Below are 24,909 nucleotides of genomic sequence, written 5' to 3'. Positions count from 1 at the left end.
AAGACATGAACAGGCACTTCTCCAAAGAAGACATGACAAATGGCCAACAGACACATGAAAAATCTTCATCATCTTTAGCCAACAGGGAAATTTGTATCAAAACCACATTGAGATACTGCCTTACACCAGTTAGAATGACAAAAATTGACAAGGCAAGAAGCAACAAATGTTAGAGAGGTTATGGAGAAAGGGGAATCCTCTTACACTTTTGGTGGGAATGCAAGTTGGTACAGCCACTTTGGAAAACGTTGTGGAGGTTACTCTAAAAGTTAAAAATAGAGTTACCCTAGGACCCAACAATTGCATGGCTGGGTATTTACCCCAAAGTTACAGATTTAGTGAAAATAAGGGGCACATGCACCCCAATGTTCATAGCAACAATGTCTACAATAGCCAAACTGTGGAAAGAACTGAGATGCCCTTCAACAGATGAACAAATAAAGATGATGTCTTCCATATATAAAATAGAATATTATTTGGCCATCAGAAAGGATGAATACCCAACTTTTGCATCAGCATGAATGGAACTAGAGGAGATTATGCTAAGTGAAGTAAGTCAAGCAGAGAAAGTCAATTATCATATGGTTTCACTTATTTGTAGAACATAAGGAATAGCATGGAGGACATTAGGAGGAAGGAAAAAATGAAGGAGGAAAACATCAGAGAGGGAGAGGAACCATGAGAGACTAGGGACCCCAGGAAACAAACTGAGGGTTTTGGAAGGGTGAGGGGATGGGTTAGCCCAGTGACGGGTATTAAGGAAGGCACATATTGCTTAGACCACTGGGTGTTATACACAAATAATGAATCATGGAATACTACATCAAAAACTAATGATGTAATGTATGGTGACTAATATAACATTAAAAAACAAAAGAGTATATGAATTCACTTCATTCTTACTATTGTTCTTATGAAGGCTCCCAGAGCAGTAATTTGGAAATAAATACATAAATGAATAGACATAAATAAAATGTTTTTATATCTAAGATTTGATTATCTAGGTACAGGTATACTGACTGCACTTTCAGCATTTATGAGTGGACATTCTTTTTTAATCCCTTAATTTTCACATCACATATGAAAAGACAAAAGAAGTGAATTTGCCGTTAACTACACACAATTTTTTGAAATGGGGTGATTTTCCCTAAAGCTTATTAAAAGGAAGAGCTAAGCTTCAAGTTATAACCAAATGTTTTACAGTAAGAGGAAATTAGAATACCCAAGAAATGAGCACTTATTCTAGTTCTCTTTTAGTCAGTGTGTAGTCTCATTACATATTTTAAAATTCTACCACAGAAGTAACCAGTAACTCTATCAATTTTCTTCAGCCAACTTTGGTCAGAAGAGCATCAAGGAGTCATTTGGCTAACATTTTATAAGGAAAGTTTACATCAAATATTTCTCCTTGAAATTTAATTTATTTTTAGGAGTCTATTCATGGGCATTTTCAAATGATACTTAAAATTGTATAAACAGGGTGCCTGGGTGGCTCAGTGGGTTAAGCCGCTGCCTTCGGCTCCGGTCATGATCTCAGGGTCCTGGGATCGAGTCCCGCATCGGGCTCTCTGCTCATCAGGGAGTCTGCTTCCTCCTCTCTCTCTCTCTCTGCCTGCCTTTCTGCCTACTTGTGATCTCTCTCTGTCAAATAAATAAATAAAATATTTTTTTTTAAAAATCGTATAAACAAATGATTCAATGTTAAAATCTGAAATCATCCAAATCCTCTCCCCTCCAAAAGTATAAAAAAGATAGATGAAAATAAGAAAAACAACTCATTTTCACCAACAGAAGAAAGATTATTGAATGCAGTGTGGATTTGAGCTTTTTCTTTCTTTTTTTTTTAAAGATTTATTTATTTATTTTAGAGAAAGAAAGTGGGAAGGAACAGGAGTGGGAAAGAAAATCCTCAAACAGACTCTCTGCTGAGCATTGGGCTCCATCCCAGGATCTGAGATCATGACCTGAGCTGAAACCAAGAGTCAGACGCTTAACTGACTGAGTCACCCAGGTGCCCTAGTTTTTGTTTTTGTTTTTTTTGTTTGTTTGTTTCGCTTTTATACCAACACCACAATTCTCATACTTTTTGAAATCCTTTTGAAGTTGGAGTCAATAGCACAGATTATAACTTACTTGTGTTCTTTATATATAACCAACCTATTGAAATATAATTCATGTACCACAGAATTCACTCATTTAAAGGTAAATTTATACACAGAGTGGTACAATCATTTTAACAATCAATTTTAGAATGTTTCATTATCCTAAAAAGAAGCTTTGTACCCATTACAATAACTCCTCATTCTCCTCAACCCCCTCAGACCTAGGCAACCACTAATCTAATTTCTGTTTTTAAAGATTTTCCTATTCTGACCAGTCCCTATAAATGGAATCATAAAATATGTGGTCCTTCGTGAGTGGCTTTTTTCATTCAGCATAAAATTTTCCAGATTCACCATGTTGTAGTATGTCTAGTACTTCATTGTTTTTTATTGCTGAATAATATTCCCTTGTGTAGCTGTACAACATTTTATCTATTCATCATTGATGGCTATTTGTGTTGTTTTCACTGTTGGACCATTATAAATAATGCTACTTCAAACACTCATGTACAGGGTTTGTTTTTGCTTTCGTTTTTGTTTTTAAAGATTTTATTTATTTGATAGACAGAGATCACAAGGAGGCAGAGAGGCAGGCAGAGAGAGAGGGGGAAGCAGGCTCCCCGTGGAACTGAGAGCCCAATGTGGGGCTTGATCCCAGGATTCTGGGATCATGACCTGAGCTGAAGGCAGAGGCTTAACCCCTGAGCCACCCAGCTGCCCCAATGTACAGGGTTTTTTAAGGACATAAATTTTCATTTCTCTTAGGTATATATCTAGGAGTAGAATTGCTGACCCATATGGTAACACTGGTTTAACCTTCTGAGGAACAGCCAGCCTGCTTTGTAAAGCCCAAACAGTGAATAAGCATTTTTATTTCCTCACATCTTTGTGGACACTTTTTAAATTACATATATCCTAATGGGGTGATGCAATACCTCATTGTATTGATTTTTTTTTTTCGTTTCCTGTTTTGTACAGACTTATTAGCATGAAATCAGTCTAAGATTTCACCTATTTTCAGTAAGACCTTACCTAGATGACACATATTCTAAATGACCAATGAATTCTTTAAAATTATATTAACATTGATTAAATGTTCGTAAAAACATCTAAGAATCTGACACACTTGCTGGGAACTGACTTAAAAACCAGTAGCCTACAATAGGGACCACAATAAGTTGAAAGACAGCTGCTGGGGGATATGTTTTAAAATCCATAATGAACTTTCAATTTCTGGTAATGGCAGACAGAATAATTTTAACCAGTTGCCCCCAGAAAATCTCGACAAACTTTTTCAAAAAATCTACCTGTAGGTATTGCAAAGCCAATATGGCAGTGAAGATCATTAGGGCTAAGATTAAGGAAAGGAAGGAAAAGGTTTAGGGTGGAACAATACAGGAGAGCCTACCAGTTTGGTTACTTTTGTCCTAAAAGTATATACCAACTATGGAAGAGATGAATAAAAAGTTGAGCAGAGTTTTTAATACCTTCATCTGGATGGAGGACAAAAACTGGATAATGGGGCTAATCAAGGAATGTGGGTGGGGAGTAGGGAGGTCCTAGTAAATACCCCAAAGGCTAAACCATAAGAGTATAGAGATTAAGATTAAGCCTACTCCTATGAAATCTTAATCCCAGATACTATATCAAAGTGAACTTGCATTGCTAGTAGTTCTAGACACTCCTCAGACAAATATAAATCCATTTAAGAAGAATTCAAAAGCCCCATGAGTCCTCTGCAGGATTAAAGAAAAAAAAATCTAGGCATATCAAAGTAAATTGATGAAAATAGAAGAGAAATTCTTTTTTTTTTATGAATTTTTTATTTTTTATAAACATATAATATATTTTTATCCTCAGGGGTACAGGTCTGTGAATTGCCAGGTTTACACACTTCACAGCACTCACCAAAGCACATACCCTCCCCAATGTCCATAACCCCACCCCCTTCTCCCAACCCCCCTCCCCCCAGCAACCCTCAGTTTGTTTTGTGAGATTAAGAGTCACTTATGGTTTGTCTCCCTCCCAATCCCATCTTGTTTCATTTATTCTTCTCCTACCCCCTTAAGCCCCCATGTTGCATCACCACTTCCTCATATCAGGGAGATCATATGAGGAAGAGAAATTCTTTAAAAAGAATAAGAATTATTGAGATTATCTTCAGAAAGGCAATAATTCAGCTGGAAGCTGCCTTAGTCATATAAATAATGACAACCCAAACACACTGGAATGATTTACAGAGTTTTGAAAAATAAATATTGCCAATCTAAAATTCTTTTTCCAGCAAAATACCCTTCAAATATGAAGGAGAATGCATTACTTTCTATTGCTATATAACAAATTACCAAAAATTTAATGGCTTAAAACAAAGCCATTTATTGTATCCCAGCTTCTATAGGTCAGAAGTCTGGGTATAGCTTAACTAATAGAACATTAAATGAAACAATAATAATATTGAAATCAATCCAAAAGAATGCAGGAAAGAGAAAAGAAATGGGCATGACATATAAAAACTGAACACTAATACAGTATATTTAAACTCAAATATATTGGTACTCACATTAAATATAAATGCCCCCGGAAATAAATAATTTTCACACCAGATTTTTTTTTTTTTTAAATTTTAAGTAAGCTCCACACCAAATGTGAAGCCTTAACTTACAACCCCAAGGTAAAGAGTCACACGCTCTATAAATTAAGCCAACCAGCGGCTCCTCAGACTGGATTTTAAAAACAAAACACAGCAACTATAGACTGCCAATAGTAGGTAGATCTTAATTATAAATATATAGAGAAGTTAAAAGATGGGGGCACCTGGGTAGTATAGTGGGTTAAGTGTCTGCTTTCAAATCAGGTCATGATTTCAGGGTCTTGGGATTCACCTGAGACCTGAGATCTTTGCTCAGTGGGGAGTCTGTTTCTTCCTCTCACTCTCCCTCTGTGCTATTTCTCTCTCAAATAAATATATAAAATCTTTTTAAAAAGTTAAAAAATGGACAAAATCATAACATACAAACACTTATATAACTAAATTGGTATCAAACAAAATAATATTAAGGCAAAAATATGACTAGAGTTAAAAAGGGAATCTTCATAATGATGAAACAGTTTACAATGAAGATGTAGCAGTATGCACTTAAAATATATAATCACATTTTATAAAACAAAAATAGACCCTCAAGTGAAAATAATGTTTCTATAGAGAGGGAGTTGTTGATATTTCTCCTGGTTACTGATAGAACAAACATCAAACTTTGTAAAGTTAAAGAATATTTAAACAATACAACTAATAAAATGATTTAATTCACACATACAAAACATGTAATTTAACAATAGAAAAGCAAATGAACAAAAGTTGGTCTTACCTTGGGTCATAAAAGCAAGTCTCCATAAGCTTTCAAATGATTGGCATTGTACAGAATATGCAGCCCAAACGCAACTGGGCTGGAAATTAATAACAAACAATGACAACTTTCCAAATATGACAAAAGAATAAAAAATAGGAATAAATCTCTAATTATTTAGTCCAAAATTTAAAACCTTTCCACAAAATATTCCAGGCCCAGTAGACTTCAGCAGTAAATATTATCAAATAGTTAAGAAACAGCAACACGGATCTCACACAAATTCATTCATACAATATTTCAAAAAGTGGAAATATTTCTTAACTTCTCTAAGGCAGCATAACCCTGATACCAAAACCCTGCAAGGATGTCATGAGAAAGGAAAATTTCCAGAAAACTTACACTAATTAACACAGAGGCAAAAATTCTGAACAAAATATTAACAAAGTCAAAAAGTACATAGGAAAAATAATCCGCCCCAGGGATGTCTGGGTAGCTCAGTAAGTTAAGTGTCTGACTTTGGTTCAGGTCATGATCCCCAAGTTTTGGGATCAGTTCCCACAGGTCCCTGCTCATCAGGGCACCTGCTTCTCTCTCACCCTCTACCCCTCCCCTCAACTAGTGCAATTTCTTTCTCTCTCTGACTCAAATAAATAAATAAATAAAATCTTAAAAAAAGAAAAGAAAAGATAATCCATCCTGAATAAGTTACATTTAGCTGAGAATGTGAGGTTCTTTTAAATTCAAAGATTAAACAGCATAATTTACCACAGTAACAGAATAAAGGAGAAAAATCATAGATCATCTAAACAGGTGATGATGAAGGCATTTGATGAACTTTAACATTTATTCCTGACTCAAAAACAAAGAAACAAACAAACCTCTTTGGTACTGTTACACTGAGAAATTGTTTGGCACTTTCTTATAAAACTAGACATAAAGGCTCCAGATGATCCAGCGATTGCACTCATGGAAATTTATCCCAGAGAAATGAGAACATACATTCACACAAAAATCTATACATGCATGTTCATAGCAAACTTATTCATGATAATCAAAAATTGAAACAATCCAGGGGTCCTTCAATGTGAACAAAATGTGATGTATCTGTACTGTGGAATATTACTCAGCAACAAAAAGGAATGAATTACTATATTTATATACAAAACAATTTGGATGAATCTCCAAGAAATTATGCTGAGTGAAAAAGCCAATCCCATTCATTACTGTATGACTTATTGGATTTATATAAAATTTTTAAAAATAAAAATTTTAGAAATAGGGAAAAAAATCAGTGCTTACTAGATGTTAGGGATAGTAAGTAAGAAGAGGATGGAAGGGAAAAACCTTTGCTTATAAAAGGCAACAGGAGGAATTTTTGTAGTGATGCAACTGTTCTGTATTTTGAGTTTGGCGGTAGATATAGGAACTACACATGAGGTAAAACTGAACAAAACTAAATACACATTAGTACAAGTAAAACTAGGGAAATCTGAATAAGATTGGTGGATTGTAATATAAAGTCCTGATTATAATATTATACTATAGCTCTGCAACATGTTCTCATTGAAAGGAACTGGGTAAAGAATACATAGAATCTTTCTATGTTATTTCTTACACCTTTGTATTAATCTACAAATTATCTCATCAAAACTCCAATGAGATACCACCTCACACCAGTCAGAATGGCTGAAATTAACACACAAGAAACAACAGATGTTGGAAAAGATATGGAGAAAGGGGAACCCTCTTATGCTGTTGGTGGGAATGCAAACTGGTATAGCCATTCTGGAAAATAGTATGGAGGTTCCTCAAAAAGTTAAAAATAGAACTACCCTATAATTCAGCAATTGTACTATTTGGTATTTACCCAAAGGATAAAAAAATACAGATGTGAAGAGGAACATGCACGCTAATGTTTATTGTAGCATTATCAACAGCCAAACTATGGAAACAGCCCAACTGTTCATCGACTGATGAATGGATAAAGAAGATGGGAGATATACTCATGTGTGGAATTTAGGAAACAAAACAAGTGAACATATGGGAAGGGGGAAAAAGAAAAGGCAGAAGCAAACCATTAGAGCCTCTTAATGATAAAAAACAAACTGAAGACTGATGGAGGAAAGTGGGTGGAGGGTGGGCTAAATGGGTGATGGGTATTAAGACGGGCACTTGTTATGATGAGCACTGGGTGTTGAATGTCAGTGATGAATCACTAAATTCTACTCCTGAAACCAATATGATACCATGTTAACTGACTAGAATTAAAAAAAAAAATGGGGAAAAAAATCTACAAATTATCTCAAAATAAAAAGAATGATCACAAAATAACTCCTAATAAACTGGTAATAGTTGAGAATTTTCAAATCTAATCAAAAGTATTTCTTAAAAAATACAACAAATATACTTTTTGAGGAAATATTGAAACTTTTTTTAAGATCAAGAACAGAATAAATACCTGCTGTCCTCACTTTTATTCACCACTGTGTTAGAGGTTCTAGCTTTGGAATAAAGCAAAACATGAAATAAAAGTTGTAAGGACAGGAAAAGAAAACTGTCATTATTCACAGATCATATGGTTGTATAAGTAGATTCCCAAAAAACTACAGGTAAATTTTGATATTAATAAATATATTAATGAAGCTACTGGAAAAATCGATGTACCAAAACTATATATATAATACACAAAAATAAATTGTATACATTAGTAAAAAAAGGAAAAAATATAAAACACATTGTTTACAATAAAATAAGATTAAATGCTGAAGAATAAATCTAACAAAAGTTTTGTAAGTCCTCTGCATTGAAAACTATAAGCATTATTAAGAAAAATTAAGGAAGATGAAATAAATGACAAAAATGTCATCAATGAGTTTTTCAAAATCATGAAGTATTATGAAGTATTATTAAGTATTATGAAGACATCAACTTCTTGAATTGATCTATGGAGGAAGTACTATACCAATCAAGATCCCAGAAAGTTTTTGTTATTATTGTTGATGAAACTGACAAGGTGATTATATAGTTTATATTGAAATATAAAGAAGGAGAGCTAAATCACTGTTAAAGAACACCATGGGAAACTTTGCCCTACTGAGAATTATTTACAGGAATTATTAAATTATGTCTAAAATATTAAAAAGCAATATAAGCTAAGGGAGGACAGTACTTTCACAAAAACAGACAAAAAGCCCACTGACACAAAATAAAAAATGCAGAAACAGTTACTGCTTGGTTGGACACACAATTATGACAAAAGTAGAGCTGCAGAAAAGTGGGTGAAAGATTATCTTTTCCATAAATAGTGCTGGGTCCATGCATTAATCTTGTATAACTGTCATAACAGATAACCACAGACTTATCTTAAAACAACAGAACTTTATTAACTTACAGTTCTTTCTGTCAGAAATCCAACACAAGTCACAATGAGATAAATCAAAGTACTGGCAGGGCTGTGTTACTCTCTAGAAACTCTAAGAGAAAATCCATTCCCTTGCCATGCTGATTCTAGAAGCTTCCGGGGTTCCCAACTCACTGTTCCACATTGACTCTTGGCCCCCTTGCTCCATTTTCAAAGCCAGCAATGTTGCATTTCTCTGATTATTCTTCCGTACTCACATCTCTCTCTGACCACAGCCTGGAAAGGTTTTCCTGTTTTAGGGACCCATTTGATTAAATGTGGTCCGATCAGAAAACCCAGGATAGTCTCCCCATCTTGAAGTCATATCTGCAAAGTTCCTTTTGCCATGAAGATCTCTGTGATTAGGACATGGACATCTTTGCAAGGCCATCATTCTGCCTACCACAGTCAACTAAGCATTCCAATGTAAAAAAAAAAAAGAGAGAAACTTCCTATTCCTCTTACCATACACAAAATTGATTCCAGATAGACTGTAACTCCAAAAACAAATAGAAGTTTGGAGGAAAATATAGAAGATTCTTATCTTCATGATAATAGGGTGGTAAAGAATTTCATAATTAAGACACAAAAACATTTGACATAGGATTGAGAAGTTGGTCTACATTAAAATTAAGAACTTCTTTTCATTAAAAAGTCCTATTTAAAAAAGTGAAATGCAAGCAACTGAGTGGGAGAAGATATGAGGAACACACACCACCAATGAAGGGCTGTGTCATTTTGGGTTCCCCCAAAAGCCATGCCTGAAAAGGGAACACAGGTACAAGAGTGTGTGTTACACTTCACAAAAATACAAGTCAACAGCATCCCCCCTCAACTGAAAAAAAGGTGTGAAATGTAATATTTAACATTTATGAAATGTTTTTGATGGCTAACCTCTGGACTAAGGATTTTGTATATATTAACTCAGTGAAGGCTTAAAACATGCTCAAGAGGTAGATGCCTTTATAGTTGCCATTGAGGAGGAAGCTGAATTACAGAATAATGTCCTAAAGCTACTAAATATTGTTCCTGATAGTGGAGATTTTGTCTTTTTTTATGCTACGTTCTCAGTGCCTAGAAAAGTGCCTCTTAACAGAATCAGTGGCAAAAACAGGATTCGAACCCATGCTGCCTCTAGTAAAGACTGCATTCTTCACCAGAGCACAAGACAACTCATAATGTTTCTCATCAATTTCAAATGTCCTACTCCAGCTGAGGCTATGAGAATAAAGACAATAAAGGTACAGGAAAGTGAAAATTAATTTAAAAATTTCATTCTTTAATGTAGATGCCTTAGAGAAAAGGCAGATGAGAGAAAACAAAGGCCTGAAGAATGTTGTAAAATACTTCTCTTCCCCACTGGGTTTAAGGTTGTATTTCTGTCATTGCCAGTCACGTTAGCCCTTACCAATGAACTGCACGGATTTTAAAAACTTAACTTCCATAACCATTGTCTCAACATCCCAGCCTAATCCTTCACGACACTCTCTCTGCTAAAAGACATGTTGGGGTCATCGGAAGCCAAAATCATGTTCTGAAAAACAAATGTTCCTCTAAGAAATAGACAGCTGGGGCTTTCACATTAAATACAGAGCATATTCCCCCCAGCAGTGTGGGACCCTAACAGTTCAGGGATGCTGATCAAGAAACATGTTGTCCAAACTACAGATCTCCCTTTAGAAGTTTTTATTGCTGGTGTTGATGGTGGGGTGTTGGTGGTGTTGGTGACAGTATGTGTGTGTGTGTGTGTGTGTGTGTGTGTGTGTAAATTCATGCAAGGGTGCACTCTCCTTTTAAGAGAAGTGATTACAGTGTAATTTCATATAAGTCCCCAAAGTCTCTTCTAAGATATCACAATTTCCCTTCCACTGGAAGATGGCCAGGTTGTTTTATGGTGGGTAAGGGGAATTATCTCAAAGTATTACTCATATTTTTTCACTGAAACATGCACTTAAGGATCACTAATCAAAATTTGTCAGTCAAAGCTACCGATGTGGTTATTACCATGATTGTACATACAAATTTTTGGCACTAGTTATTATGTCTCTAGGGAAAATGAGTAGTTTAAAATATTAATGTATTTCTATTACTTATGCATTTTATTTTCTATGAAGTATATTTATGTATATATCCATTACCATATCAAACCACAATACTATTAACTGAGCCTACTGAAAACAGATGATTTATATTTTCATTACTGTAAGTTTCTTTATAGTGACTTACTCAGTAAATAAAACTTATTTATTTTGAAAACTAAAATTTCATGTACCCTTACTTGAATTATATGTAATAAAGTTGCAGCCTGAAGGGAAAAGTTTAGAGAAAAAATAGCATATCTGGAGGGCTATAGAAAAAATTATAAATATATGATATGCAGGATTATTTATTATTTCTCAAATATTATATCAACCCCCTAAAAAAAATCATCACCATGACCAGTGTCAAGGAGCTTACTGCCTATTTTCAAATAGACTTCAGGTCTGATGTTCAAATCCTAATTCATTTTTAATTAATTTTTGTATATGGTGTCAAATAGTGGCCCAGCTTTATTCTTTTTCATGTGGCTGTACAGTTTTCCCAACACTATTTATTGAAGAGAATGTCCTTTTCCCATTGTATATTCTTGGCTCCTTTGTTGTAAGTTAATTGACCATACATGTATTTCTGGGCTCTGGGTTTGTAAGTCTTTTACTATTCTTACATCAATAAATCAGAAAAAGAAAGCATTTATTTTTAATACAATGGCATGAACAGCACATTAGAAAAAGCATGGATTTTGGGAGTCAAACAAAAATGAATTCAAACCCAGACTCTGCCACTAATTAGTGGTGTTACTATAGGTGTTACTATACCTCTCTTAGACTTTGTTTTTCACTTTTGTAAGAAGGAATAAAACATGGCAGGACTGTTGCGAAAAATTTTTATCCATCAATTTCATCAACATTTAAGCATTTATAAATACTATAATAACAACACAAAAATTTAAATAAATAAAACTCTCCTGCATCCAGCTATGGTTTGTTCATCAATATCTCGAAAATGTGGCACCAGAACTCAGCCCAAATATGATATAACATCAGCTAAAAAACTCCTCAAGTCCTTGATTATCTCTATTACCACGCAGCACTGACCAGCTAGCTATTTCTGGGAGGTGCTGGGTAAGTGTGTGTTGCGTCGGTGGAGCCTGAGAATATGAATCAGTACATAGTAAGAGCAGACTGGTTATCTTCTCTGATCTACTTCCTAGAACTGCTTATTGAAAACTGAACAGCAGCCTTGAGGCTTCAAAAAAGGCTCATTTATAGTATCCTTCACTGCGGTAAAAAGGTCTGGTTGGAACCCAATGAGGCAAAAGAAATCACCCACACCAACTCCTATCAGTGGATCTGGAGGCTAATCAAAGATGGACTGATCAAGGGCACCTGGGTGGCTCAGTGGGTTAAAGCCTCTGCCTTCGGCTCAGGTCATGATCCCAAGGTTCTGGGATTGAGCCCCGCATCGGGCTCTCTGCTTCTCAGGGAGCCTGCTTCCTCCTCTTTCTCTGCCTGCCTCTCTGTCTGCTTATGATCTCTGTCTGTCAAATAAATAAAATCTTAAAAAAAAAAAAAAAAGATGGACTGATCATTCAGAAAACATTCACTGACCATTCCCACACTCAGTGCTGAATAAACACCTTGCCCTGCTATAAAGGCAGGTATAACAGGCACAAGTATGCAAAGGGCACTGCCAAATGCCTGAGAAGTAACCTGCATGAGAAGTCAGAGCTGGCTGCTCAGGAGATGCAGTGAATATAAGAAGACTGACAACTGCGTGTATCACAGCCTATACTTGAAGGTGAAGGAGAATGTGTTTAAAAACAAGCTGATTTTTATGAAACACATTCATAAGCTGGAGGCCAACAAGGGCAGCAAGAAGATGCTGACCAAGCTGAGACACACAGGTCTAAGGTCAAGGAAGTACATAAGTGCTGGGAGGAATAGCTCCAGGTCAAGGAAGAGAACAGGACAGAGACCAAGAACTAAGGCTCCCCTCTTTTGTCTGTACATACTGGCCTCCAGAATTGTATAGCTCCATCATTATTCAATAAAATAAGCCTTTATTTGCCTGGGTGGGGTGGATGAATTACATTTGTTTTTCTGCCAACTATGTGGTCATAGCGAGCATTTGACCAATTGAAAATCTAGGTCTTTTTTCATATGAACTGCTGTTCAATAAGCTCTCCCTGTTTATGGATGATTGAATTACTGAACGGAAATACAGGATTTTTTGCTAATCTTCAGTTACATTTTATCATATTAACTTCAGCCAATTTGATTTTACCTGTTGAGTTCTGTTGGCCCTTAATCTATCATTATGCATGCTAATTATGCCTTCCAGACTTAAGGTGTATAAATTTGATTAAAGTGTAAAACTCTATTCATTCAATGCAACAAGCCCCTGCCCCAGAAGAACAGCAAGGATATCCAGCTAAGACCAAGTTTACCAATCATAGAGAACTGCAAAACCCCAGGGCTAAGGGAAAATAATATATAGATTTCATGGGGATTTTTCCCCCTACAATTCTTTAGTTTTTCAATTTTCATTTTTTTCTCTTTCCTTTTCCAATCAATTTCTTATCTTATCAACTCTCTTAAAAATCATTTTTAATTTTTCATTTTTTACAGTTATATTCTATCTTTTCATTATATTTAATTTTATTTTTGTGTATATACAAGTTTTTCTTTCTTTACAATTTTGAGATCTAGTTTTCTAATGAAGAAACCAAAATACACACAGGATTCAGTGTATTGCTCTATTCTGTTCACCTGCTAGATTATATTCTTTCTTCTTTAATTTTCACCTTTTTTTTTTCCTTTGGTTCAGGTCTCTTCCGATTTGTTTAGTGTATATTTCTTCTAGGGTCATTGTTGTCATTCCAGTATTTTTTTCTCTTGTTCATCTATTCTTCTCTGGACAGAATGACAAGACAGAAAAACTCATCATAACAAAAGAGAACAAGAGGCAGTACTGACTGCCAGGCACCTAATCAGTATGGATGTAAGTAAGATGTCAGAACTAGATTTCAGAATAACAATTATAAAGATACTAGCTGGGCTTGAAAAAAGCATAGGAAACACTAGGAAAGTACTTTCTGGAGAAATAAAAGAACTAAAATCCAGTCAAGTCAAAATTTAAAAAGATTATTAATGAGGTACAATAAAAAATAGAGGTTCTAATTGCTAGAATAAATGAAGCACAAGACAGAGTTAGTGATATAGATGACAAAATGATGGAGAATAAGGAAACTGAGAAAAAGAGAGATAAACACTACTGGATCATGAAGGGAGAATTCAAGAGACAAATGATACATAAAGTGAAAAAATATTAGAATAATTAGGATCCCAGAAGAAGTGAAAAGAGAGACGGGGAGGGGCAGAAGGTATGTTGGAGCATATTATAGCAGAGAACTTCCTTAATCTGGGGAAGGAAACAGACATTTAAACCCAGAAGGAACAGAGAATTCCCCTCAAAAATCAATAAAAATAGTTCAACACAAGACATATAATAGTGAAACTTGTAAATCTCAGAGACAAAAACAAAATCCTGAAGGGAGCTCAAGACAAGAGGTCTGTAAACTACAAGGTTAGAATAATAAGACTGGCAGCAGACCTAACCACAGAGAGTTGGCAGGCCAGAAAGGATTGACATGATATATTCAGTGTGCTAAGTGAGAAAAATATGCAACCAAGAATATTTTATCCAGAAAGTCTGTCAATCAAAATAGGAGAGATAAACTCTTTTTTTTATTTATTTATTTTTAATTAATTTATTTCAGCATAACAGTATTCATTGTTTTTTCACCACACCCAGTGCTCCATGCAATCCGTGCCCTCTATAATACCCACCACTGGGTACCCCGACCTCCCACCCCCCACCACTTCAAACCCCTCAGATTGTTTTTCAGAGTCCACAGTCTCTCATGATTCACCTCCCCTTCCAATTTACCCCAACTCCCTTCTCCTTTCTAACTCCCCATGTCCTCCATGCTTTTTGTTATGCTCCACAAATAAGTGAAACCATATGATAATTGACTCTCTCTGCTTGACTTATTTCACTCAGTATAATCTCTTCCAGTCCCATCCATGTTGCTACAAAAGTTGGGTATTCGTCCTTTCTGATGGAGGCATAATACTCCATAGTGTATATGGACCACATCTTCCTTATCCATTTGTCCGTTAAAGGGCATCTTGGTTCTTTCCACAGTTTGGCAACCGTGGCCATTGCTGCTATAAACATTGGGGTACAGATGGCCCTTCTTTTCACTACATCTGTATCGTTGGGGTAAATACCCAGTAGTGCAATGGCAGGGTCATAGGGAAGTTATATTTTTAATTTCTTGAGGAATCTCCACACTGTTCTCCAAAGAGGCTGCACCAAATTGCATTCCTACCAACAGTGGAAGAGGGTTTCCCTTTCTCCACATCCTCTCCAACACATGTTGTTTCCTGTTTGGCTAGTTTGGGCCATTCTAACTGGTGTAAGGTGATATCTCAATGTAGTTTTAATTTGAATCTCCCTGATGGCTAGTGACGATGAACATTTTTTCAGGTGTCTGATAGCCATTTGTATGTCTTTATTGGAGAAGTGTCTGTCCATATCTTCTGCCCATTATTTGATATGATTGTCTGAGATGGATGAGGTAGAAACCAGAGATACAGTAGAATGTATCAATGAATCTAGAAGCTGGTTTTTTGAAAGAATCAATAAGATTGATAAACCATTGGCCACACTAATCCAAAAGAAAAGAGAGAAAGCTCAAATACATAAAATTATGAATGAAAAGGGAGAGATCACAACGAACACCAAGGAAGTAGAAACAATCATCAGAAGTTATTATCAACAGTTATATGCCAATAAGCTTAGCAACCTAGATGAAATGGATGCATTCCTGGAAAACTATAAACTCCCAAAATTGAACCAGGAAGAAATTGACAACCTGAATAGACCAATATCTAGTAACAAGATTGAAGCGGTGATCAAAAACCTCCCAAAAAACAAGAGCCCAGGACCTGATGGATTCCCTGGGGAATTCTACCAAACTTTCAAAGGAGAAATAACACCTATTCTCCTGAAGCTGCTTCAAAAAATTGAAGCAGAAGGAAAACTTCCTGACTCTTTCTATGAAACCAGCATTACTCTGATCCCCAAACCAGGCAAAGACCCTACCAAAAAGGAGAATTTCAGACCAATATCACTGATGAATATGGATGCTAAGATTCTCAACAAGATCCTAGCAAACAGGATCCAACAGCACATTAAAAAGATTATCCACCATGACCCGGTGGGATTCATCCCTGGGCTCCAAGGATGGTTCAACATTCGCAAATCAATCAATGTGATAGAACAAATTAATAAGAGAAGAGAAAAGAACCACATGGTCCTCTCAATTGATGCAGAAAAAGCATTTGACAAAATCCAGCATCCGTTCCTGATTAAAATGCGTCAAAGTATCGGTATAGAGGGAACATTCCTGAACTTCATCAAATCTATCTATGAAAGACCCACAGCAAATATCATCCTCAATGGGAAAAAGCTTGCAGCCTTCCCGTTGAGATCAGGAACACGACAAGGATGCCCACTCTCACCACTCTTGTTCAACATAGTATTAGAAGTCCTAGCAACAGCAATCAGACAACAAAGAGAAATAAAATGTATCCAAATTGGCAATGAAGAAGTCAAACTCTCTCTCTTTGCAGATGACATGATTCTTTATATGGAAAACCCAAAAGACTCCACCCCCAAACTACTAGAACTCATACAACAATTCAGCAACGTGGCAGGATACAAAGTCAATGTACAGAAATTAGTGGCTTTCTTTTACACTAACAATGAAAATACAGAAAGGGAAATTAGAGAATCGATTCCATTTACTATAGCACCAAGAACCATAAGACACCTGGGAATAAACCTAACCAAAGAGGTAAAGGATCTGTACTCAAGAACTACAGAACACTCATGAAAGAAATTGAAGAAGACACAAAAAGACGGAAGACCATTCCATGCTCTTGGATAGGAAGAATAAACATTGTTAAAATGTCTATACTGCCTAGAGCAATCTATACTTTTAATGCTATTCTGATCAAAATTCCACTGGTATTCTTCAAAGAGCTGGAGCAAATAATCCTAAAATTTGTATGGAATCAGAAGAGACTCCGAATCACTAAGGAAATGTTGAAAAACAAAAATACAACTGGGGGCATCACGTTACCTGATTTCAAGCTTTACTACAAAGCTGTGATCACCAAGACAGCATGGTACTGGCATAAAAACAGACACATAGACCAGTGGAACAGAGTAGAGAGCCCAGATATGGACCCTCAACTCTATGGGCAAATAATCTTCGACAAAACAGGAAAAAATATACAGTGGAAAAAAGATAGTCTCTTCAATAAATGGTGCTGGGAAAACTGGGCAGCTATATGTAGAAGAATGAAACTCGACCATTCTCTTACACCATACACAAAGATAAACTCAAAATGGATAAAAGACCTCAATGTGAAACAGGAATCCATCTGAATCCTAGAGGAGAACACAGGCAGTCATCTCTTCGATCAGCCACAGCAACTTCTTTCAAGATATGTCTCCAAAGGCAAAGGAAACAAAAGTGAAGATGAACTTTTGGGATTTCATCAAAATCAAAAGCTTCTGCACAGCCAAGGAAACAGTCAAGAAAACAAAAAGGCAACCCACGGAATGGGAGAAGATATTTGCAAATGACAGTACAGGCAAAAGATTGATATCCAGGATCTATAATGAACTCCTCAAACTCAACACACACAAAACAGGAGAGATAAACTCTTCCAGGAAAAACAAACTAAAAGAATTTGTGATCACTGAACCAGCCCTGCAAGAAATATTAAAGGGGATATTTAAAGCAAAGTGAGAGCCCAAAAGTGACACTGACCAGGAAGGAACAAATACAATATACAGAAACAGAGATTTTACAGGTAATACAATGGCAATTAATTAATATCTTTCAATAGTTACTCTGAACGTAAATGGGCCAAATGTCCCAATCCAAAAACACAGGGTATCAGATTGGATAAAAAAGCAAGACCCACTGATATGCTCTCTGCAAGAGATGTGTTTTAGATGCCAAAACACCTCCAGATTGGAAGTGAGTGGGTGGAAAATGATTTGTCATGCTAATGGACCTCAAAAGAAAGCTGGGGAAGCAATCCTTATATGAGACAAATTAGATTTTTTTAAGTTTATTTATTTGACCGATAGAGATCACAAGCAGGCAGAGATGCAGGCAGAGAAAGAGGGGGAAGCAGGCTCTCCATTGAGCAGAGAGCCCGATGTAGGGCTCGATCCCAAGACCCTGGGATCATGACCTGAGCCAAAGGCAGAGGCTTTAACCCACTGAGCCACCCAGGCACCCCGAGACAAATTAGATTTTAAACCAAAGACTGTAATAAGAGATGAGGAAGGGCACTATATGATAATTAAAGGGTCTATCCAACAAGAAGATCTAACAATTGTAAATATTTATGTTCCTAACATGGGAGCAATTATATAAACCAATTAATAAAAATATTTAAAGAAACCCATCGATAATAATACTTTAATAGTAGGAGATTTTAACACTCTCCTCACTGCAATGAACAGATCATCTAAGCAGAAGATCAACAAGGAAACAAGGGCTTTAATGACACACTGGACCAGAGGGACTTCATAGATATATTCAGAATATTCTGTCCTAAAGCAACAGAATACACATTCTTAGGGAGTGCACATGGAATAATCTTCAGAACTGATCACAAATCAGGTCTCAACCAGTACCAAAGGATGGATATCATTCCTTGAATATTTCCAGACCATAGTGCTTTGAAATTGCAAGTCAATCACACGAGGAAATTTAGAAAAATCTCACATACATGGAGGCTAATGAGCATCCTACTAAAGAAAGAATGGGTCAACTAGAAAATTAAGGAAGATTTTAAAAATTCAGGGAAACACAGGCACCTGGGTGGCTCAGTCATTAAGTGTCTGTCTTTGGCTCAGGGCATGATCCCAGGATCCTGGGATCGAGCCCTACATCAGGCTCCTTGCTTAGCAGGAAGCCCGCTTTCCCTCTCCCACTCCCCTGCTTGTGTTCCTGCTTTCATTGTCCCTCTCTTGCTGTCAAAGAAATAAAATCTTTTAAAAAAATTCAGGGAAACAATTAAATGAAAATACAACTGTTGAAATCTTTGGGATGCAGCAAAGGCAGTCCTAAGAGGGAATTATATAGCACTACAAGTCTTCCTCAAGAAACATGAAAGTCCTCAAATACACAACCTAACCTTACTCCTAAAGAAGCTGGAGAAAGAATGGCAAATAAGGTCTAAATCAGAAGAAGAGAATTAATAAAGATTTGAGTGGAAATCAATGAAGTAGAAACCAAAATAATAGTACAACAGATAAATGAAACTAGGAGTTGTTTTTTCAAAAGAATTAATAAGATCCATAAACCCCTGGCCAGACTTATGTAAAACAAAAGAGAATAGACCCAAATAAATAAAATTATGAATGAGAGAGGAGAGATCACAACCAACACCACAGAAATACAAATAACTTATAAATACAAATAACTATAAGAACATATTATGAGTAACTATTATGAGTAACTATATTATTAGGCAATCTAGAAAAAGTGGATGCATTCCCAGAGATGTATAAATTACCAAAACTGAAACAGGAAGAAATAGAAAACCTGAACCGACACATAACCAACAAGAAAATTAAAGCAGTAACCAAAACTCTCCCAACAAACTAGAGTTCAGGGTAAGATGGCTTCCCAGGGGAATTTTACCTAACATCTAAAGAAGAATACATATTCCTCTGAAGATGTTTCAAAAAACAGAAATGGAAGGAAAATTTCCAAACTCTTTCCATGCGACCAATATTACTTTAATCCCAAAACCAGACACAGACCCCACTAAAAAGGAGAATTACAGACCAATATCCCTGATGAACATGAATGTCAAAATTCTCACCAAGATCCTAGCCAATATGATCTAACAGTACATTAAAAAGATTATTCACCATGACCAAGTGAGATTTATTCCAGGACTGCAAGGTTGGTTCCTCCACAAATCAATCAGTGTGATACACTCCATAATAAAAGAAAGAACAAGAACCATATGATCCTCTCAATAGATGCAGAAAAAGCATTTGACAAAGGACAGCATCCTTTCTTGATTAAAACTCTTCACAGCATAGGGATAGAGGGAAAATATCTTAACATCACAAAAGTAATATATGAAAAGCCCACAGTGACTATCATTCTCAATGCAGAAAAACTGAGAGCTTTTCCCCTAAGGTCAGGAATACGTCAGGGCTATCTACTATCACCACTGTTGTTCAACATAGTACTAGAAGTTCTAGTCTCACCTATCAGACAACAGAAAGAAATAAAAGGCATCCTAATGGGCAAAGAAGAAGTCAAACTCTCACTCTTCACATATGACATGATACCCTATGTGGAAAACCCAAAAAATTCCACCCCAAGGTTATTAGAATTCATACAGGAATTTGGCAATGTGGCAGCATATAAAATCAATGCACAGAAATCAGTTGCATTTCTATACACTAACAATGAGACTTCCTATGAGAAATTCCACATATGAGTGAGATCACGTGATAATTGTCTTTCTCTGATTGACTTATTTCTCAGTGCCTGAAACTATTAAATATCATCCTTTCTTTTGAGGATATGACATAGAAATCCCTGTTTTCTCCCTCTCCCATGATTTTTGGGAACTTTTGAAATCTGCTTTTCCAAAATGCAAAGTACTCATTTTGCTCTGTCAATTGTCCCTTTCTTAAAAAGCAACAACTTTAAACTTTTAGGTTCCTTTTTGCTTTCTAACTGTTCAGTCAGTATAATTCACTGACTGCTTTCTATGCCAAGGCACTCTATTAAGTGCTCTGGGAGATACAAAGGTGACTGAGAAGGCCCTGTCTTTATGAGGTTTATAAACTAATAGGGGAAATAGGGAAACACATGCACAAAGAACAAAATAAAGAGCATAATAAGTGCTCCGCTAAAAACATTTTTATTTATTTTTAAAGATAAAAATTTATTGATTGGAATTAAGTCCAGAAGAGAGATCCTTGCTACTTCCTTAATCATTAGTAAGACAGTAAGGTGAAATAACACCGTACAGACAGAAAGTTTGGATCAGGTTGAAAAAAGTTTAAGAGGAGCTGTATAAGTAATAAAAAAAAAAAAATTGCCTTTGTATTTTCAGCACATTCTAGAGGAGAAGGTACATTGGACCAAGCTGATCATATTCCATAATTCAAAAGTCATTTCATAAGATTACCAAAATTTAATAGTGGTATTATGGATCAAATTTGATTTAAAAGTACATAAGAACTATGGCATTACTATGGGCTTTCACTTTCTACATTACATATTGCTGAAATTTTGGAACACTTTGTAATAATTATATACTACATTCATAATTAAAAAACAAACAATATATTCATAAATATGTATGTGAAGTTTCCATCAGAGAAAAGCATTGTGTCAATTCTCTAGAAAGGTTTTATTGGGTTCTTTTTCAAAATGAAAATAGATAGATTATAAAAGTTTGAAAAAATATGAAAAATAGGAAAAAAAGAAAAAAATCACCTATAAAATTCCCATACTCGTACAACTAATTGTTACTAACATTGCTGAAGGGGTCATATTAGCAGTTACTAGTCCAGATTCTATGGTCACTTTTCCCCACTTGCTCACACAGGACCCTAATCTGAAAAGTTCCCCCAAATTCTTTTGGGAGTTCAGGTAATGTTTTATGCAGACTCCAAGCACAACCAGTTAACCATCTAGTCAGCTCTCATTTCTTTCCTCTTCCCCAGCTCTAACCTTGGTAGTGCCTGCTGCTTTCACAGACAGCAGCCATGGAGGGTTTGCAAGCACTGACAGGCCAAAGCAGCACAGCTGTGTGGAGAAGTCACATGAAGGCTCCCTTCTCTCCCAGTAGAGGGCTCCCTGGCAGGGCCATTTGTGTTCCATGTCTTGGCACTCCTGCTCTTCAAAACGTGGACCACCAGCATTTGGTAGGTTTATCAGAATTGCAGAATCTCAGGTATCTTATGGTTCTTGGTGCTATAGTAAATGGAATCGATTCTCTAATTTCCTTTTCTGTATTTTCATTGTTTGTATATAAGAAAGCAACTGATTTCTGTACATTGATTTTGTATCCTGCTACATTGCTGAATTGCTGTATGAGTTCTAGTAGTTTGCGGGTGGAGTCTTTTAGGTTTTCCATATAAAGTATCATGTCATCTGTGAAGAGAGAGAGTTTGACTTCTTCACTGCCAATTCAAATACCTATTATTTCTCTTTGTTGTCTGATTGCTGTTGCTAGAACTTCTAATAACTATGCTGAACAAGAGTGGTGAGAGTGGGCATCTTTGTCGTGTTCCTGATCTCAAAGGGAAGGCTGAGAGGTCAAGGATCTGTAGTCAAGGAACTACAGGACATTCATGAAAGAAATTGAAGAAGACAGAAAAAGATGGAAGACCATTCCATGCTAATGGATTGGAAAAATAAACATTGTTAAAATGTCTATACTGCCTAGAGCAATCTATACTTTCAATACTATTCTGATCAAAATACCACCGGCATTTTTCAAAGAGCTGGAGCAATCAATCCTTAAATTTGTATGGAATCAAAAGAGAACCCGAATTGATTAGGAAATATTGAAAAAGAAAAACAAAACTGGGGGCATCACATTGCCTGATTTCAAGCTTTACTACAAAGCTGTGATCACCAAGACAGCATGTGTCTGGCACAAAAACAGACACATAGACCAGTGGAACAGAGTAGAGAGCCCAGATATGGACCCTCAACTCTATGGTCAAATAATCTTTGACAAAGTAGGACAAAATATACAGTGGAAAAAGTCTCTTCAAAAAATGGTGCTCGAGGGGTGCCTGGGTGGCTCAGTGGGTTAAGCCGCTGCCTTCAGCTCAGGTCATGATCTCAGGGTCCTGAGATCGAGGCCCGCATTGGGCTCTCTGCTCAGCAGGGAGCCTGCTTCCTCCTCTCTCTCTGCCTGCCTCTCTGCCTGCTTGTGATCTCTCTCTGTCAAATAAATAAATAAAATCTTAAAAAAAAAATGGTGCTCAAAAACTGGACAGCTTTGTGTAGAAGAATGAAACTCAACCATTCCCTTATACCATACACAAAGATAAACTCAAAATGGATAAAAGACCTCAAAATGAGGCAGGAATCTATCAGAATTCTAGAGGAGAACATAGGCAGTAACCTCTTTGACACTGGCCACAGTAATTTCTTTCAAGACATGTCTCTGTGGGGCACCTGGGTGGCTCAGTGGGCTAAGCCTCTGCCTTCGGCTCAGAGTCCTGGGATCAAGCCCCATGTCAGGCTCTCTGCCCGGCGGAGAGTCTGCATCCCCCTCTCTCTCTGCCTGCTGCTCTGCCTACTTGTGATCACTCTATCTCTGTCAAATAAACAAATAAAATCTTAAAAAAAAAAAAAAAAAAAGACATGTCTCCAAAGGCAAAGGAAACAAAAGGAAAAATGAATTTTGGGGACTTTATCAAGAGCAAAAGCTTCTGCATGACAAAGGAAACAGTCAACAAAGCAAAGAGGCAACCCACAGAATGGAAGATATTCGCAAATGACAGTACAGACAAAGGGCTGCTATCCAGGATCTATAAAGAACTCCTCAAACTCAACACACACAAAACAGATAATCATGTCAAAAAATGGGCAGAAGACATGAACAGACACTTCTCCAATGAAGACATACAAAGGGCTAACAGATGCATGAAAAAATGTTCATCATCACTAGCCATCAGGGAGATTCAAATAAAAACCACATTGAGATACCACCTCACATCAGTTAGAATGTCCAAAATCAATGAGACAGTAAATAACAAGTGTTGGAGAGTTTGTGGAAAAAGGGGAACCCTCTTACACTGTTGGTGGGAATGCAAGTTGATGCAGCCACTTTGGAAAACAGTGTGGAGATTCCTTAAGAAATTAAAAATAGAGCTTCCCTATGATCTTGCCATTATACTACTGGGTATTTACCCCAAAGATACAGATGTAGTGAAAAGAAGGGCCATCTGTACCCCAATGTTTATAGCAGCAATGGCCACAGAAGTAGCCACACTGTGGAAAGAACCAAGATGCCCTTCAACGGACGAATGGATAAAGAAGATGTGGTCCATATATACTATGGAGTATTATGCCTCCATCAAAAAGGATGAATACCCAACTTTTGTAGCAATATGGACAGGACTGGAAGAGATTATGCTGAGTGAAATAACTCAAGCAGAGAGAGTCAGTTATCGTATGGTTTTGCTTATTTGTGGAGCATAAGGAATAACACAGAGGACATGGGGAGATGGAGAGAAGTGAGTTGGGGGAAATTGGAGGGGGAGATGAACCATGAGAGACTGTGGACTCTGAGAAACAATCTGAGGGTTGTGGAGGGGAGGGGCGTGGGGGTTTGGGTGAGCCTGGTGGTGGGTATTATGCAGGGCATGTGTTGCATGGAGCACTGGGTGTGGTGCATAAACAATGAATTCTGAACACTGAAAAGAAATTTAAAAAAATTTTTTTTTTAAAAAAAGAAATGCAGACTCTCAGATCCCTACATCAGAATCTGCATTTTAACAAGAATCCCAGGTGATTCGTATTTAAATAACAGTTTGAGAGGCAACTACTTAAATCCCCTCCCTTGGATTTGAGAGGCAACTACTTAAATCCCCTCCCTTGGATTAAAACCTGAATTCCCTGGGAGGCAAGGACAATATTGGGTCAAGTAACAAAGCTGACAACTAATAGGACTTTTGATAATGATGCCATCCCTTTGATGACCTTATCTTTGTGACTGGGCCCAACTGGGAATGCTTGGTACTTTCTCTTAGGAAGAGCTCTCATCTCTCCCTTAGGAGATGCCCTCCCTCCTCACTGCCTCGGAGATACAAACTTTTGGTGAGCTGTCACTTCTATTTCAGTTCAGCTAACCATGGCTGAGGCTCA

General features: G+C 36.6%; 1 pseudogene; it reads left to right on the top strand.

Moving 5' to 3' along the window:
- LOC131825638 (large ribosomal subunit protein eL19-like) overlaps positions 1 to 24,909 on the top strand; it is a 48,237-nt pseudogene that overhangs the window by 18,188 nt on the left and 5,140 nt on the right.

This window comes from Mustela lutreola, chromosome 2 (assembly GCF_030435805.1).
Source record: "Mustela lutreola isolate mMusLut2 chromosome 2, mMusLut2.pri, whole genome shotgun sequence".
Lineage (NCBI taxonomy): Eukaryota > Metazoa > Chordata > Mammalia > Carnivora > Mustelidae > Mustela > Mustela lutreola.
Note: the sequence above shows the minus strand (reverse complement) of the source record. Positions and strands in the feature narration are given on the sequence as shown.